Source organism: Platalea leucorodia, assembly GCF_965183815.1.
Source record: "Platalea leucorodia genome assembly, chromosome: Z".
NCBI lineage: Eukaryota > Metazoa > Chordata > Aves > Pelecaniformes > Threskiornithidae > Platalea > Platalea leucorodia.
The window spans coordinates 18,326,407-18,342,682 of NC_138858.1; positions in this window are offsets into that span (position 1 = coordinate 18,326,407).

Genomic DNA, 16,276 nt, shown 5'->3' on the forward strand with positions numbered 1-16,276 from the left:
CATATTTGGCCTACACAAGCTATTATTTTTCAGGAAAAGTACCTTGAGGTAAATAATCATTATGCCTCCAGAGGAAGAATTGAGCTCCACTTAGATCAAGACTGCAAATGGCAGGTTACCTAAACTGCCTGTTGCTTATCACTGTGCCTGAAACAAAAACAGAGGGTGAACTCTTGTCCACATGGGAGCCCACAGGAATGGCTCAGACATGGAAAACCTGCATTACAGACCTCAAAGCTGCAAGCAGACGTTCTGAGACATGAACTGGACTAACTAAGTCTCCACTTTTTCATTGTGGATACTAACTCTGAAGTCTGACAACAGCGATTTAAATAGGAAGTTGCTAACTGTTTCATGATTTATGTTTTCAACAGGAATACCCAGATAACGGGGCATTTCATAAAAGCCTTTCAGGTGTCTTCTTGATTCCAAAAAGTCCGTTTTTAAAATTCTTCGATAGCAAAACTTCTGTTCAAACAATACGCCTTACACTGAAAAAAAAAAAATATGGAGATCTTGAACTGAACTGAATATTAAAATAAATAACCTAACTTTGGTGCATGCGTACTACTGAATTTTATTATTCAGTTAACCAAAAAGCTATTTTACTGAACTGGAGGATGAAGCTGATTTTAGCCTGCTGTATCAGAATCAGACCTTGTCCAGCATTTAGATCTACCAGCTGAAGTTTGTTTGCACTCTTTGTGTCAGTAATAGTGGAGATATTTCTCATATCTAAAAATTAGGCCAGTTATTTTGATGCCAAAATACAAATAACATTTTTCAGCCTACTTTATTCAAAAGTTCTTGTTTGTACACGATGGAGTCTTTCAATATAAATAATTAACATATGAATAGACTATATTGCTGCTCAATGAGACTGGGAGGCAACAGAATAATATCTGATGACAGCTATGTACCTTCCTTTTTTCCTTTCATTGGTGCCATAAAAATAGATAAAAAATAAATTCTTTACCTTATACAGGAAACATTCTGCTGGGATTATACTGTAAATTATGTAGAGAAAGATTATCATATAAACAATGATGTTTATGAGAATAATTTTCTGATAGAGCAGCTCTTCAGTATTTTTTGCACAAATACGGCTCTGTATTTTCATTTCTCAATAAAAATGGAACAGCTGGAGTCAAAAGCATTCTGGATTTGCATCATGACAGCCGGAACCCTCTCCTGGCCTTTCCCTTTGTGAAAATAGTTTATTTATTTACTTAAACCTCAAACCTGATGGGAGGAAAAGAGGAAATGCCAGGAATCCCATGTGGACTCTGCGAATCTCTACCAACAACACGCAACCCCAGGAACTACCTGCTGAAAGCCTCTGCCCCCAGTGAAACATCACCTTCCTTGTCTTTTGCAACACCTTGCTCTACGTGCAGCCTGTGCCTACCTCGGTGCCACAGCTGTGGCTCCACCAGTGTGATAAGCAGGGGCCCCAGTGCTGGAGGGGTGAGTGGGCTCCCAGTGACCACAGTGTGCTGCTTTCTGAGAGGTCCCATCTCATAGCAATAGCAAAGCCAAGAGGACACTTGTGTTTGTTATACTCATTACTACTAGAGTGCAGAACAGTAGCTGAAGTCCGAGCATGAAGGACCCTGAAGAGAAAAGCCCGTCCCAAGCGACTCATAACTCAAGCAGAAAACAAAAGATGGCACAAGGACATGGATGGGGCAGAGCAAAGGAACAGAGGGAGGACTGGGGAACAGGCTGTCGCACCTCTAACCAAGGCACCTACCTTTCCATCCAAGCCATCGACTCTGCCCTCCCTCCGGAGACAGAGAGGCTGCTGTGGAGTACGACCTGTGCCACATGCAGAGGGAGGGGGTCGTGGCCCCGTGCTGTGCATCCCCCAAGCCAGCAGTCCTGCAGAACAGGAGCTTGATTTCCATCACGCTCTATGGAGGCATTATAGCAAAAGGCCGTTATACAGAGTGGTTTGAGGAATGATAATGAAACATTTTCCGGACTGTATGTAAACCTTCCCCAAATCTGCGAGACAGGAAGAGAGAAAGCACAAAGGTGCCTGCTTGATGATTCAACAAATTCTCAGCTGCCTGGAATCAACACTTCCAGCTCTCATGTTGGCTGTAAAATGAACTTACTACTGCAATCAGCATTTACAGACATGCTTCAATATATTGTAATTGAAAGAACCTTTTAAAGAGTGGTTTCCATAGACAATAAAGCTTACTTTCTATTTCCTTTTTATGGAATATTATTTTAGACAACTGCATGTTAAAAATCACCTGTATATTCACAAAACTTTTAATGGCATCCTTACTGTAACATCACTTAAAGCATCCACCACATCATTTTCTGGGTTCTGCTTTAGTATTGTTTCTGGTTTTACAGATTTTTATTTTGTATTTGAAGATTTATCTGTGGGAAGAGAGACATCTGATATGAATACTGTAGTATCAATTCTTCAATAAGTGCAGGGCAGATTTAAGCTGGTAAACTCCACTTAAAGTAAGAGAGGTGAAAATTTAAATTGCTCAGTCTGGGAATGGAGAAGAGGCTCCTCCCTTAAAATGTTTTAATTTCCCAAAGAAACCAACGTTTTTTTTTTAAGAGAATACTGAACACTAAACAACTTTTTGTTGTTGTTATTACTATTCTTGTTTTATTAAAAGAAACATCTGTTTTAAGACAGAATAGCAGTATCATGTCATTACTGCTTTCTTTTGCATCTCTCTCTTCTTTTCACCCAAACATATGTTATGGGTCAGAAAACTTTTTTGTCATTTATGCTGATAATGTAACTAATTCACCCATGCATGCTGTCCTGGTCTCATAACACATGCCAGTTTATCTTGCACATTACTCAACGTATTGTGGAAAAAAGAGCCTGAAATACCAGAAAGAAAAAGTGAAGAACATACATATGACTGTGGCTGAGCCAAGAGAAGTGGTGCTGAGTTTTATAGATGTAGTTAATACTACTGTGAGCAGTGCTATCACTGGCAATCCTATCAGTTTAAAAAAAAAAAGTCACTGAGTTCCTTGTGTAAGGTTGAGCAACTCACTAAAAATAAATCATCCGTTCCTTTCTACTGCCATGAAACAGAGGAGAAATATAAGCATTGTTGTTAACAGCAAGGCTGACCTTAGAGATTCTGTTGCCCCCAAGCTGATGAGATTATAGGGAAGGGAGAGTTTATAGCAGAGATTTTAGAAACAAATGCTTTAGGATTTTATTCCACATTTGGGAAACAAACACAGAAAAACATTCAGTCCTTTGGGGCATCTTTCATGACTTGTATATCTTCCCCCATCAAGATTCAGATTTCATGATGTCTCATGCTTTGTTTGTACTGCGTTGTTGCCAGCTCTCACTATTTTACAGCAAAACTTCAAATAACTGATACTGGAGTAAGGTTGCTACGCAAGTATCTCATTTTCACAAAGCAGCAGCAAAAAAACAGGTGTCCAGCCCATGGGGCAGTAGGCAGGATCACTGATCATGCCGACTCAAAAAGACAAAGTAATTAATTATTGTTTTTAAAATCTCATGATTATTAATAATCTTTGTGATATTTTTCATGCAGATTGTGAATGGGAGATAGAAAGTACATCTCAGCCATCTTTCTTTTCTCTGTCATCAGAAAGACAACACATAAAATGCAGGCACAATACTTTAAAGGGGGTGCTATCAAAACTTCATGTATTTCTGCTATAAAAGTACATTTCTACCATCTTTGAATGTACAATCCAGCTGTGAGATTCCACAGTTTGCTATTTTAAATCGTATTGAGCAGTTCCTGTATATTTAAATTTTTGCTTATAGAAATAAGTTGTTGAAATTATTTGCATGTTTAAATGAAACCAAATTTATTTGGAAATTTACAACCAAATTGGCATTCAGCAGAAAAAAAAAAAAATAGGATAGGTCTCTCTAACCTACCCTAGCATGCCTGAAAAAGGAAAATACCTATTTTCTTGATACAACTGAGTCAGGAGTGTACATAACACACCCTTTTAAGAAACTTTGAAAACTACAGAATGAAAAGGCATCATAACACATTCATACTCAATGGTGGAAGCAAAATCAAACACACTATGGAATTTAACAGTACGTGATATTCCTCTTAAAATTCCTCAATCTGCATCCAGATTTTTGTCATGTTTCAAGCCTTCACTAATGTTACTGTTTTCTAGAAGGTCCGGATTCTTTTAGATGAAGTGATAGAATTGACCTTCAGTAATTTGTTTGCTGCAAAATAATTTGTAAGTATATGAGAGGTAATGAATAAAACTGAAATTTCATTCCCTTTTTCAGCTTTGCTGTGATGTATTTTTGGGAAAGATTTACATTTATGACTAAGGATAGTGTCATCAATAATTTACCCTTCAGCAAAATGCATTATGTTATAAAATTAATCACACACCAGATCAGACTATTCTAATTTTAAGACTGTATCATAAAAAAATGTTTTTTACTGAGAGACACAATATTCAGCTATGAGAAGTGTGTTTGCATTCACCCTTAAAGAATTAAGTTATTTCAACAGGCCAATATGCAGCTAAAATGCTAAAATAACGTTTAATATGTTGGAAAACATGTTGAAGTTTTGTTCCTCTGTTTTCTTTTAATTGAAACATATAGACATCAATAATTTTGGGGGGCTATTCCTCGAAATTTTCATGTATTTAAGGTTGACATAAAGGTGTACCTTCTATGACTCTGAAACTCTTTTGACAGATGGAAAAAAGTAGTTGAAATTAAAATAGCTGAAATATTTGAAATGGAAAGAATGGCATAATTGAACAATTAGCAGGAAGTCATTCTCATTTTCCATTAGTTTGTAAAGAGAGTGCTATCTCCTAAAGTTAACATTATAATTTGCAAATGATTATATAAAGTTCAAACTTTTTAATTGTAGTATACATTTTACATTTGACAATATTTTTAATGCAGTTTCACATCTTTAAAATAATGAAGTAGAAATGGATTATTGCCCTTTCACCTCTGTAGTAACAAAAGGCTTTCAGCAATATTTTTATATTTCTGTGGTTTCAAGCATCAGTGATGACAAGAAACAAATATGTCCTTTTCAATCAATTCTTTAATTGTTTCCTCAATTATAGAAAGAATGAATACACTGATGGCAATATAGAAAACTTTAATATGATGAGTCATTTAAGCTACAAGTGAAACTTGGGAAATAATACTCCAATTTGCTGTTGCAGTTAATGAGACAGCACACTGTTGCTTCTGCAGAAGCCATCTTGCTGATCTCTGAATTCCTTAGCAATTAAAACTGTCAACAAAAAATTAGACATTAAAAGTAATTCAGTACTTTTGTTCTTAGATGCTGTGATAGAATTATCTTCATGATTATTTCCGTTTTCATATTGCCTTTCATCTGATGGACAGGAATTTTTGAGTAATTTATTTTGCATAAACTCCAGTCAGCCTTATGGTAATTATCCATATGGAAATCTTTGTTCACTCATTTTAGAAAATGTAAAACCACTTCTTCCGTAGCAGAGAACTTGTCTTGTTTACAGACTGTTATCATGGGATTTTTTGTCACTGCCATGATATATGTAGGATTGCAGCTTAATCACTCTTGTACCATGATGACTGCTTGGCACTTGTGTGCTGGGTATGTATTTCCCAGATCTGCTTCCTATGTAGTCCGTTATTAAAATGAAAAGAAACATGGAATAAAACAATCTTTAAATACCAGATAGCTGTGTATGAAGAGAAATCCTTATTGCAATCCTTTTAGGTAGACTAAAAGAATCCTGAAAATACATTTCAGGATTATACTTTTCATTTCATTGGTAGTTTAAAGAATTTCTGTGAAAAGTTTATACTTCCAGGTTCTTGCGTTTTATGGGCACTGTGTAAACAACAATTATTATTTGAGATGTTAACCAACCAGATGTCTCAGAGAAAATTCCTTCAGCAAAAGAAGCTTAGATTTACTTCCTTGATGTCTCTGTGCGGGCATGAATATTTGCCATATCTCATTCAATTGTTCTGGCATCTTTACCTTTCACTACTACAACTGCTAACTTTTAAGGCCTGAACTTTCCACCACACTTATGGACCTTTTGCAGTAAGACATGCATCTGTCCATTTGGTGTGAACATGGACACTAATTAGCTTTTCAGACGTTGAATTCTTCTCTTTTTGTATCTGACTTTTCCTCATCTGGGTAACAAGTTAAATAACAGACTTTGGGGCCAACACCATATTTTAATAAGCAAAACTCAAAAAATGCAATGCATTTACATGAGCTGTTGATAGAACATGAAAAGAAAAACCTTTTCCACCAAAGCTAGCTGTCTAGGTTTGTCTTACAGTTAATAAATAGAGAGTGCTAATCCCTAGCAAGATATATCCCACCTGTCCTAGAGATAGACTGAATTGCTCTGGGAAGATTTTTTTTTCCCATTGACTACAGAGGGTGTTATACAGCTAGTTTAGAGAGACACCTCACTTCTGGACAGGTAGACTTAGATATGAGCAATACCAACCTCATTTTTTTCAGCTTAAAATCTAGGCTGTGAACATGGCATAATCAACAATCCGTTAAGCTTTGTCCTTACATACACTATAAATTAATAAGTCAAGGATATTTCCTCTGAGATGGAACATGCTATTTCCCAAGAAGATGCTTTCTGTTATCAGTGATCATGATGTGTCCGAAGCAGTAGTGTCAGTCTTCTTTGTAAATGCTTGGTGCTACTGTGATGCAAATAAAATTTCATATTAATATATGTTCTGGTGCTTACACAGGTTTATCTTGAAACAATTATTAGGTCTGACCAGCTTTTATCATTGCTGCTTATGTACTGTCAACGGTATGCTAGTTGCATTCTGTTATGAAGGATTTTGACATTGCAATCCTAAATATTTTACCACTTACTTTTTAGATTCTTTGTAACCATGTAGAACTCCTGCCCTAGTATACAAATCCACAAAAGCCAGAGAGGAGACATGAACTGTTAACAGAAAGATCAGAAAGGTATCTGAGTTCAGAGGCGAAAGAAGACTTCTGAGGCTTTATGAGCTATAGACCCTCTTTTGGGAAAAGACTACAAAGTCAAAGCAGTTCATCATCATTTCTGGCTTCTTCCAAAAAAACCCCAAGCCAAACAAAACCTCTCCCATTGCTGTTTCTGACATTCACCTAAATGACCAACAGGAGAGATCACTGACCTGGAAGAGCAGATGGGACTCAGTCCAAAAAAAGTGTCCTAATTACTGCTTTTGCATACAATCCATGCCTCTATGTGGTTGTGTGGCTGGGGAAAGCAACCTCTCCCACTCTTTTTTTTTTTTTTTAAGCTAGTGTCTTTTCCCTGAAATAATTAAAGATTTATTGAAAAGGACAATGGGACTTCTTTCCTCCCAACCCAATGTGTTGGTATTCCATACGTATCTTGTTGCCTATGGAGGGCAGCGTAATCTCTGGGTAAAGAAGCTGAATTGCATATGTGCCCAAAGGTCATACATACTACCATCTACATGGTGATGCTTTTAGAATTATTAGTGTATATTCTGCAAGATTGTGCATCTTAGCAAGCGCTGTGATAAATGCAACATTTATTCTCTTATTATTATTAAACAAGATAATGAAGATAGGTGCCATTGAAGGATAATGAGGGTACGTGCCATAGAAATGCAACGTTACATAAACCATCTCTGTAGTCACTAGCTTTATACTGAAACGTGTACATTTTTATGGGATATAAATAAAAACATCAAGTCTTGAAGGGTTATTTAATTATGCCAAAAAATTACTTTTGCCATAATTCCTGTCTTGCTGGTATAATTCCTATCTAACTGACAACAGCATTTCCCACATTATTTAGGCAGCACCAAGGGCAATGCTCAACTCTTGCTATTCAAAAGTTACATGGTGGCTGTCCTCTCCTTCCCTTATAGGTATTCAATCTGTTCAAATCACAGTAATCAGAGGAAGTCTCTCTTAGGAAAGAACTGATTTACAATACTCCAAATCATGGGCTTTTATTCCAGAAACTGTGTAGCTTGGGATAGATCTGATCTAAGTCTTCAAGGAAGGCTGCATGGCCTTCCCTGTGGACATTTCTGAACTGTGTGACCAGGATCTCCACCATAGACTGGTTGCTGGGGGGTTATAGGTCCCCTGGCCTCTCCTAGGAAATCAGTTGCCAGCTGCATTTGATGTAGTTTACAGCTTGCTCCTACGTTAAATTATAGTTAATGTAGTGGTTTGTTACTTGGTTGTGACTGGATTCCAGAGCAACTCCTGAGAAGGAGGACACAACATAGTTCCATACACTGAAAGTCAAATTTTTGATTTTCATCACTGAACTTCTACTTTTATTCAAGATATTAAATAGATTTGATATTTTCAGCTATATATTTCTTCCAGACTTTAAGGAAAACACACTAAAAAGTTTAATGAATTCTCTTCTTGCCCAGAAGTGGAAAATCAATAACAATACATCATATATTTAAAGAGCATTTCATTAAAGATAACATCAGAATATACTGCTAGCTATAGATAATTTAATTGTTATGTATTAAAAAAAATAAATATTTCTAACATTCTTTACAAGCTTTCATACTCTTGAAATTTATTATGTCAATCGTCAGCTGCTATGACATCACAAGATGAATTCAAAACAATGATTACTTTAGTATTTAAAATGCTTGGAGTGTACCATTTATTCAGGCTGCTAAGTGAAAGTAAAAATGTCAGCTTAGCTATCTATAATCCCATAATGTTTAAAGGTTCATGAATTACACATGGACCAGATAGAAAGAACGAAACTAGGGTTTGACTAAAAGACATTTTCTGTGCAAAATATGCTGAAACCATATCTTTTAATATATTCTAGTGATTAATCAAAATGATTTAAAACATTTGATTATTTTAGGCCCTGTATCTGAATTTGCCTTCAGTGTAAAGCTTTCCTATATTGATAGGTAAGTAAACAGCATGTGTCTAATGCTTTACACATATTAATTTGTAAAATGTAAGGATCCAGATCTTGTATTTTTTGCTGTTTGAACCAAGCTGAGAAATGTGGGCACCAAGAACATGTGAATGAGCCCCCAAATTTTATTTATTTGTTTTTAAATCCTGTGTCATAGTGTTCTCCCTGAATAGCTTAGTTGAATGCTGAGGTACTTCAGAAGTAAGATTCTCTTTCCTTTTATGGTTCCAGATAACGGAGCTAGGAGACAATAACCTTGGGAGGATATTCTTAAACCAATAGACCTCTGCAGAAAACTATCACTAGAGGCTAATGAAGAACTAGAGGGCCAAGTGGTACATTCTATTTCTTGTTCAAAATTTCTTTATAAAATAACCAGGAAGAATGGTTGGTTCTTTGTTCTTTTATACTCTCCTTGTTACCAATGCCAGTTATAACTATAAGCGTGTACTTATGTGACAGGGATAAAAACCATTCAGTACTTACCCATCTTTTTAACTAATCAGAAAATGTTCTGTATCAATTTTCACATTTACTTATAGCTTATATAGATCTTAAAAAATGAAGAAAGTCCCTTTCCTTGCACAGGTTTGAAAATCCTTTCCTCTTCATGCCTTCCTTTCTAAAGCTTTCCATTGGAAGTCAGATTAGCTGCATTATTTGCTACTGAGCATTTCACATAGGGCACTGTCAACCCTAACCAATCAGCAAACAAATAAGACCTCTGTTTTGCAGCTTTGCAATACCTCTGGAGAGCTTTACTGAAGCAGCACAACTCAAAGTGGATGCAAGAATCTCTCTCTTTCGCTGGATGTAAGCAATAGGGTCTAACTCAATTACAGACAAAACAAGCCATGCATCAGACATATCAGATATGCAAACTTTAATCTATGAAGGTTTGTTTTTGTTTCTCTTCAGATATATGGATAGTATGGTGACAGATCTGGGTAAGCCTATAAATCTTTAATAAGTGTAATGCATTTGTGGACTGTTTATATTTGTATTTCAATAGTTCAGAATAGAAGTTCCATTACAGAAGAATCACACTGCTTGATTACGAAGGATTATTAACTTGCCTTTGAGATCTTATCTAGTTAAAGCAAGTTGCGTTTGGTGTCAGAATGAATTTCTTTTTTCTCTTCAAAAAGACTTCACTGTTGAAATGCTGCAGAGGCAAATCACTATTTCTTAGAGGATTTGATTTGAGAAATTCTGAGATGTAAGCAACTGCAATTACATCCGTTCACTGATGATGTACAAAACATTGTGATCCATCTGGTTTTCAAGTCTTTCAGAACCTGAGGAAAATTGAAAACTGCGAAGGGAGTCATGTATTGAATGTGAGCAGAGACCAAGAAATATCATTGTACTACTTTGTATGGGCTTCCAAGTTTTAAAATAAGACTAATATTGTGTTTAGACTTATAATGCAAATAATAAAGAATACACCTAGTGCTTCCTGGGTGAATACTCACAGTTTTCAGGTGGAAGGGGATCACTGTCCAGATTTCATTGACCAGCAAGATGTCATCCTCCTTTAATTCATATTATCAAGGTTATCAGTGACAATTTTGGAATACTCTTGATGGTTTCCAAGTCCAGCTCTATTTCTTCAGCCATATTCTGAATCGTCTTTGGAGACAGAACAGGAGTGTATAAGGAGAAGTGTCTTTTCTCAGGTTATTGGTCACACTCAGCTCATTATCTTCTCTGGTTCAAGGTCAGAAATCAGTGTGACTTTTGGTAGGCTAAAATCCTATTATAAAGATTTGACTACATAAACAAATAAACTTTTGCTGTTCAGATCTCTCTGCTGGTGATAATCATAATTAAAAAAGTGATTCATCTATTCAGAATGAATATGCTTAATGACTTGCTTGAAATCACTTCCAAAGATCTTATGAAAAATTAAAATCTCAGTTAAATTCTAAAGCGCATTGGTTCTGGCTTACAAAAATTTATGCTATATTAATATATTATAAAAGTGTGTTATTCATTCAGGCTGTGAACCAGAGTCTCCACTGAGTATTACTCTTTAAAATCAGTTGTTAAGGACTGGCATCTGAGACAGAGACACATTATTTTCAGTAAGCGTTATTAGCTTTAGGTGATGTTATTAAACGATGATGAAATAAAGACTTAAGTATGATGCCAGCATAACTATGATGTACACTAAGAAGACAGATTTAACTTATTCTTAAAACCTCAGAAAGTGTAGAACCATATAAATGCAAATGCACAAGGTAAAACCTGACCATATTTGAAGGAGTAGATATGTTTAAACATGGAAATATCAAAGATTGTACAGACCAAGTCAATATATTAATCAGAAAAGTGATAAGAAATTTTATGATTAAACATTAGAAGCATTGATACAAACATTTGTGAACAAAGGAACCCCGAGGAGAAATGCTCAAAAGCATCATTATACAAGGACAACACATAATTTATAAGTTTGCAATGTAGTACAACAAGAAGAACTAGAAAAAAAGGACGAATTTCAATTTCTTGATGTAGAACTGGATCCAAACTTTTTCAGAAGATAGGTGAGGTTTTTTTCCCTCTGTATACTGTCAGTGCAGTGTTGTACTGTAAATGCCAGGGAAAGAGATAATAGGACTAGGTGATTCTGATCCAAAAGGCCATGTAGGCCAAGGAAGAGATCTTGCAGCTGACTTCATTGCACTTTTACTGCAGGTCTTGCAGTCTTATCAGATTATGGTGGCCCGATATAAATCATTGAAATTATACAATTTTTTTAAAGCATGCCCTCAGTTACCTGCATAGATGGTTTCCATCACCATTGCATGATATGTTACTAGAAAATACTGAAAAAAGTAGAAAATTTAGAAAAAGATTTGAAACATGATGGTAAAGACATCTTCTGAGATTAGTTAATAGTTAATACTGTAATTATTAGCTAAGAAAAGAATGAGGATGACCTGTAAGTAAATTGCAAATATATTGAAACTTATAAAGTTTGGAATGCACTATTTAATGAAAAAATTAAAAGCAGAACTGACATGTCTGTACTAAGGAAAGAAAGCAATTAAACTTAATTTCAGGAATACAAATGAAAATAAAACCTATGACTATAGTTTTACAAACTAATAGGTAGGAAATATTAATTAAGCTGTTTAAAAATAAATTAGAAACAAATGCAGACATGCTATCTCTTCCTGGAGGGAGGTAGATGGAATAACAAGTGTCTGCCACCTTGAATTTGGCAACAAATCCATGCAGTAGGCAGAAATAGACCCTACACTTTATTGTACTCTTTAGGGATTTAATGTTTTTTGACCTAATTCTTTGTCCTTTGCTGCACTTCTCCTTCAATAATATGATGCTACATTCCACAATACATCTTTCTGCACCTGAAATAAAAAAAGAGAGGTGTCAGATAAGCTTCTAAGAGCAAGCAAGGTAGAAATATAATAACACTAAAGACTGAAAGATATGAAAACATGATGAGTTAATAGAATGGCACTTTTCTGCATTCATGCAGAGCTGTAAGAAGTGAAACACAATCTGTGTGCTGTTCCTGTGCAAATCATAATCAATATCTGTAATTTTTAAATATATTTTTAGGTTTTGGGGTCATCATTGATAGTGTGATATTTTATCTGTTTTAGCACAAGTACATAAAAGGACTATGTGCTTACTCAAATCTATGGAAAAAAATTTGCTGTGCTGTATTGTTAGCAAATTTAGTAGGTGCAATAATTATGTAACTATTTAATTTTGTAACTATTTAAAGCATACTGATGCACACTTAAAGCATGAAGTTTGATTTCGATATATCTTTTGTTTACAGTAGACTTAAAACATAAAAATATCATTGTGATGTATTTCTTCTGCAGTGATTATTGGTATCTCAAGGAATTATGATAAAACAATGTATTTTATTTTTAAAAAGATAAGGGAAAAAAACAACCCAAAATAATTCTATATGTAATAGTGCTGTGCAATAGTGCCTCCTGCTAGGCATAGGAAGCCTTATATGTAGTACCAACACGGAAGTTGAATTTAATTCTTTGTTTAAAGAGAAGCAAAAAGCACATTAAATTCTTCTCAGGTTGGATGGAAGCTGAGTTAGAAGTGACTTCAAGCCCCAGAGTACTTGTGGGGATGAGTAGGACACTGATTCAGAGGATTCTTTTGAATATTTTGTTTTGTTTTTAATCAAGGAACTTAAATCAGGTATTTCCCATGGCATCTGTATGAATCTCGCTAGTATTTATATTGACCTCTTAATTGTTATAAAAACATGTATTTTGGTACAATTATCATTAACCTGCAAGCAATAACCTTTTACATGTTTAAAGTGGTTGCAGTGCTTGTTATTATAGCCCACTTTCAATGCTGTTCATTTAGTATGCTGTGTTTTTAACACAAATGTAATCCACTCTGCATTTTCCATTTAAAATGCATAAGGCAAAGTGCATCATAACAGGATGTAACTACATATTAATCAAATTAGCACAACACTTCAAAGGCCCTGGCTTTTTACTAGGCTGGTGTTAGATCACAATTCATGATGGAAAGAAGCAGTGTAATGAAAGGCTTGGCAAGGGAGCTGTTTATTTTCTTTCCAGAAAGATATATTGTGGGTTAATTTTCGTGACGGGAAAAAATATGGAGGAAAAGTAACAGTAAGCATTAAGCTAAAGCACAATAAATGGAATTTAAAATACTACTGCAGCTTTGTTATTGACAAACATAAATGTAGTAATTAGTTGATGACAAAACAGAGCTCAGATGACCTATTGTTTAATTATTCAACCTTCATGACCCAAACAAAGAAGAGTCAGATTATTCAATATTCACATTGTGAAACAGGAACAGCTGGGAAGGTTCTTCCCCCATCACACATTTCACTTACTACATATATGTAAGACCCTTCAGGTAATACTTTTTCACTACTGTTTCTCAACACTTTCAAGTATATACCACCCATTTTCAGTTCATGATAATTTTAAATTATGTTTCAGAATATGCAGTGAGGCCTTGTGGCATATTGACTCCTACATGGAATAGCCATGATTTAGGAAACCCAGTCTAAGATGCTTTCAGTGGAGTACAGCAAAGCATTGGGAATGCATAACGGAATGGTGTCTGCTTTGCTTTCCTTGCAATGTGAGGGCTTGCTGTAAAATGTGAAAATGGTTCTTCTGCTTGGATGTATACTCTAACATAATTAGAGTTTCAGCTGAAATTAAAATGGTTTATGCTAAACTTTTGGAATTACTTTTTAAATTTATTGGTTTTTATTTGTCTCATTAACCCATTTCCATTTTCTTCATTTATATTTTTAGGCTGCAGGGAAATTTGGAAGTTGGTCTGAAAGTCAATGGTGAAACTCCTGTTGACTTTGGTTGCAGCAGGACTGAATTAATGTAGTCATCCAAATCTTCCCTAAAGTAGCAATAACTTCCTTGTCTTCCAGATTCTGCCATCCACTCTTTTGCTACTTATTTGTTTATTTATACAAACTTTTATGCATGCAAGCTATTAATGTTGTTTTCTAAATCAGTATGTAGTCATTGCACCCACTACTCTTTTCTGTTATTCCCAGTAGATGAAGGAAATAGTACTCAATCCTCTAGTTTATGTTTTGTGAAACATATAAAAGATCTTTATGGCCATATCTCTGTTTTCATTATTGAAGTGCATTAGTAAAAGCAAAGTCTGTATAAGCACCTTTTTTCAGAAGCTGAAAACAACTGAAATTTATCCTATGGAAACCTGCTTTGACATACTTGATTTGACATGCACATAGGCTCTTGCTAGAGAAAATCACTGAGGAAATGTTATCTTAAGTTATGATGGTAATGCTTCCAAAAGGAAGATTGAAGGTGGCAGGCTAAATCTTTAGGAACTTTTCAATTATGAAAGAAGGCAGTCAGTGAAAATTCAGAAACTGTTCAGAGACTAAAAGTATTAAAAACAGAGTCTACTTCTAAAAGCACATACATCTTTTTATGTGATATCTATATTACAGACTTAGCACATATATAAGAATTTTATATGAATAATAACATAAATCTGTATTAGTTGTCCTTATATAGGAGATCTGGGTATTAGATAACACAGATTTCAAATGGTACTGGAACCATCTGTTGCTTAAAACCCAATTCAAGATGTGTTTTGAGGAAGAAGCTTAGTATTTAGATATGTCTTCTGTCCTCTGTTAAAAAAAATGGGACTGAACTGGAACCCTAAAGCAACTCGATTAATATTCTTTAACGTTCAATGGTTTAATGTGATATTTTTAACCATTTAGCTTCAGGATTTTTTTTTGTTAGTTTATTTCTATTTCCTGTTGGGAGAAGCTAGATTACTGACAAAAATCCCATACATATTGACACAGATAAATACAGTCACATTAAAAATACCTGTTATTACTGATTGCAATATGAGAACTGCCCCCCCCCCCGAAAAAAAATTCCTTTGCTTGTAAAAATCTCAACAATTTAAGTCAAATCGTACTATGAGATTTCATTACACCTGAAATGCTGGCATCTAATAATTGGACACACCATTATTACAGTATTCACATTTCGTTCTGACTCTGCCGTGCACTGGATGAGAAATATTTTCTTCTGAAAATTTCCAGCTAACTTTCAGTTTAAGTTTTAACTTAAGCTTACAGGTTAAGTTACTTTTTTGGTATCGTTTCCATCACAATGGGTTCATAGAAACTACCTGCATAATGTTTAATGGTATCATGTTGTCATTGTGAATTACCAGGATGAAATATGGGGCTAAATTTTGACCTTAATCATGCAAAACTCTCACAGAAATGGCTGAATAAGAATTGGGCAATTAAACTAAGAGAAATTTGAGATGGGAGGACCTATAATGTCATTTGGCTATCTCTTTGTATCATTCTCCATGGTATAATCTTCCTATGTTCCCTCAAGATCAGTTTTAAATGATTCAAATGATTCCATCACATCACTAGAGAGAGTCTTTTTCATATCTGACAGATGTTGTATCTTGAGAATATGTCTTTGTTTTAATTATATGTTTTCTCAATTTTATCCTTTTACTTCTATGCTGAATTTTAACTTAATATGTCTGTTATCAAAACAAGGAAAGGATATTTTTTTTTCTGTTGCAAACTGTGCATATAATTCAAACACAGAAGACTAAAAAATAATGACTTGCAGGACATTTTGGAGATAGGTGTTCAGTATGGCAGCCCTGTGAGGAACAAAAAGGAATTCTGAATATCTGGCTTCTTCCTAAAAATTAAGGTCCTAAAAATACAGTAAAATTCCAGAGAAATGAAATGTTTATGGGAAGGTAAATG